Source organism: Euphorbia lathyris, chromosome 3 (genome assembly GCF_963576675.1).
Source record: "Euphorbia lathyris chromosome 3, ddEupLath1.1, whole genome shotgun sequence".
Lineage (NCBI taxonomy): Eukaryota > Viridiplantae > Streptophyta > Magnoliopsida > Malpighiales > Euphorbiaceae > Euphorbia > Euphorbia lathyris.
This window is the reverse complement of record NC_088912.1, coordinates 108,334,047-108,337,670: the sequence shown is the minus strand read 5'-3', so window position 1 is coordinate 108,337,670 and position 3,624 is coordinate 108,334,047. Positions and strand designations below refer to the sequence as shown.

Sequence of the window (3,624 nt, the reverse complement as noted above, 5' to 3'; positions counted from 1 at the left end):
ACCAGACAAGCCCAAAATAATTTCATAAAAAACATTAAGAAAAGGCAACAATGATCTAGCATAATCCAATCATCACTAGAAGGTGTGCCAATCTTCAAAGTAAGTTCCATGGTGTATTTACTATCAGCCATTTCCAACACATCAAAGGCTTTCTCAAACTTCACTACCGCCTCTTACATCAAATATGTAGGGATCCAACGTGTATCAACATCTAAACAGACATGACTTTTACATTTTATCTTCTCCTTCTCTATACAACTATTAAACTTTTCGAGTCGAGAAGGAGATGACCCCACATACTTTATGGCATTACGAATTCTCATAATAGATTCATTCAATTCAGATAAACCATCTTTCACAACTAAATTTAAAATATGGAAAGCACATCTCATATATTGGAGCGCTAAATCATTTGAAGCCGCATTATCAACCATCACTGAAAAGACTCTATCAATCCCCCAATTAAGCAGGCATCTCTCAACTTCCATACTAATAACTTCCCCTTAATGACTAGAAATAGGACAAAAAGAAATCATTCTTTTATGCAGTTTCTATTCATCATCAATAAAATGAGTAGTTAAATCCTAGAAGATAACTTCTTGAAACTCAGTTTCAAATTACACGTTTCAAAATGCACTTGTATTATAGACATCATTCTAACTCCTTCCATTGGTCTATGATTGCAAGTCCTGCAAGCACACAAGAAAATTACAAGCAATACACTCACACTTATCACGTATAGATACAAGCAATACACATATCAAGTATAGATAGCATATCAATTGAAAACAACAATGTGACAGCTACTTCGCCTTATGGATTGCCTCATCCATTCTCTTCATATACCTGCAAATGATTTAATCTTGCATTAAAGACAACAAAGGGGAAAATTTCAAAATCCAATTTCAAGTAGATTGTTGGATACAGTGAATTCTAATTCAAGAGATACAGTAACTGATATTAGTATTAGAGTAACTGTCAAGTCTTTCTCTAGCGACAGAACGAATCTAATTGTGGATGAAGTAAAATATCAGGAGGGCGATAGTGATGATGAAGGATATCAATTTCCCATAAAGAACTTCGTGTTTATAGATAATTGTTAGTGCAAAAATGCAAAATAATTTCACCTTGAATGTTGCTAATTTAGTTGAATTTGAAGACAAAGTGAGCTGAAATAGAATAAGCTTCATGTTCTCGCTAAATTAAATACGAATTTAATTCGATGAACTTATGAATCTTTCAGAAAAAGAACTTCACAAGAAATGAAAACTAACTTGAGCTAAAATATAAAGAGATCTACACTATTACTAATCATGAAGCGGAAACTCAAATGTAAACAAAAACAGCCTCCAAACCCACCCCTAAGACAAAACATCATAGAGAGAGAATGAACCCACAATTGTCCTATTGGCCACATTTTTTTGCAAATGGCCAGAGTTATCTACTAGGTTGTCCATACCATACTATTTTTGCAGTGCTAAATTATTGGCTAAGCAATTTGCCTAAGTTGAGTTGATATTGTTTTTTGACATTGCAAGTTATACAAAGACACAGCGGCGATGATTCAATTCAATGGACCCTAGTACATGAGAGAAAATGCTTCTGATAGCACATTTTTAGTTTCAAGTAATTAAGAATTTACCTTGTGGGCAGGTGGAAGTAGTTCCCGAGTAGCAGGGTAACAATCAGTTCCAGGAAGGTGGTTGAGCTCCAAACCCCTTCATGACTCCGTCGAATAACTTGTCCATCTGATCAAGTAAAGCTCTTGGTTCTAAACTGTAACCAATTCATTGATAAGTTATAAAAAATTTATTCGTTAGTTGATGAAATCATCAGGACGACGAACAAGATTAAAGTAGAGAAGAAAGGAAAGCAACTCTCCTTAATTTGGACAGTCCATATGTCCAAGTGGTAATTTTGCACCATTTTTATCCCAAGAATTAAGCCCAACATACCACAATTCATTACAGTTTAGAACCAAGAGCTTTACTTGATCAGATGGATTCGAATTGGCAAAATTGTGGATATGGATCTTGACATCCTAGCTAAGTTGACAAATGACCTCTCTAACCCTGTTCAAATATTATTAGTAAAAAAATACAAAGAAAGTTGAAAAGCAATACAAAGATTTAGTGAGCTAATGAGTCAGGAAACATATAGTTAGACAGTAAAAAAAATGAATAATTTAAGTGTCATTTGATCTCACTCCATTGCTTAAACCTCTAACAACATAAAAAATCATATTCAAACTGGAAATTTTATCTCTAATAATATGGAATGATTACTTTCTACCTCTAAAATGTCATAAGCAAGGCAATCCTCAATGCTCCCAGGGTCAAGGCCAGGACACAAAATTCCAGTAAGAATGCTGGTTAATTACCTCATAAAAAAACGTCACTGACCCTGCTCCTGCAACATCAAATTTCAGATCAAAGAATGAAATTAGGACAAAATTACAAAATTCCTGTGAGAATGCTGCTTAATTACCTCCAAAAATGTAGGTTCAGACTCGGTAATTCCTAATCCGGAATAAGGTGTTGCTGCAGAACTTGGACAGACAGAACTTGGACTTCCCCTAATTTCAAATCCACCAAACAAAACCACAATCAAATTAGCATAAAACAAGCACAATATTCAAATTAAGCTCACGAAATGCAAGTTTTTTGTACCTTGGACTTGGCAACCATGTGGTATTCGTGCATAATCAAACTAGTTCTAATCGGTACGAAAATTAGGGTTCCTCTGAATCGCCCAATGTTAGAGAGTTGGAGAGAATAGGAGACAGAAAAATGTCTTGGGGGAGGGAACGACAAAGATGGAGGCGCAACGCCTGTGTTGGTCGCTGTGGCGCCGTGAATCCTTAGAAACATAGAGACAATCAAGAGTAGAGAGACGATTTCAATCGGGTTCGAGATGATAAGGATAGATAAGGGGGAGGTAGAGGTGGAGGTGCGATGTCTGTGTTGGCGGCTGCCAGCTTCATGAACTGTGGCGGCTGCCAGCTTCAGAGGGATTCAATCGCCATTAGAGATAATAATGGCCATTAGAGATAATAGTTACTGATTCTATTTTTGTTTGAAGGGTAGGTTAGATTTTGTAAATGGGCTTTTGTTAGGTTGAGCCCATGGGGCGGTTTTAGTTTGAACCACAGCAAAAAGGCTGCTAAAGCCCATCTTTTTTGTAGTGGATATGTAACTGTTATCAGACCTTCCAAACAAGCTTATCAATAAATTGAAGCAATTTCACACATTTTTTGCTAATTTTTTGTAACTATATTTATAACCACAATAAATGTTTTAGACATTTTGATAAAAAAAACTTGTGATTTACTTTTATATAGCATATTTACTTTTTATCATTTTAACAAAATCGTTATAATTTGGTTAGTAATACATTAAGTATTGTAGATATAATTAATATTTGCAAGGTTTGAAGTGGCACTTAAATATCAATCAAACCACTTTTTCTATTTTTTATAACATAGGACTAAATTTTATCTTACTTGAAAAACATAAGGTCAAATTTGCACCATTTAATACGTCAAAGCTAAATCGACCATTTTCTTAAATTCGAATATTCAAAGTTTATATTAAAAAATTGAAACTCCTTGCATTTTACATAATT

The 3,624-nt window shown here is 34.6% G+C and overlaps 1 long non-coding RNA gene across 4 annotated transcripts; it reads right to left on the bottom strand.

Annotated features, from left to right (window-relative positions):
- Window positions 1–487: 487 nt before the first annotated feature.
- LOC136224480 (uncharacterized) lies at window positions 488–3,048 on the bottom strand. 4 transcript variants are annotated; one of them, XR_010686461.1, is made up of 6 exons: window positions 2,670–3,048; window positions 2,488–2,575; window positions 2,293–2,409; window positions 1,991–2,072; window positions 1,643–1,776; window positions 488–846 (listed from the first exon to the last, which is right to left on the bottom strand). It is a non-coding gene; the product is annotated as an uncharacterized lncRNA (long non-coding RNA). The 4 variants fall into 4 exon arrangements; XR_010686460.1 differs by having other exon boundaries at window positions 1,991–2,409; XR_010686459.1 differs by having other exon boundaries at window positions 1,643–2,072.
- Between the last annotated feature and the right edge of the window lie 576 nt (window positions 3,049–3,624).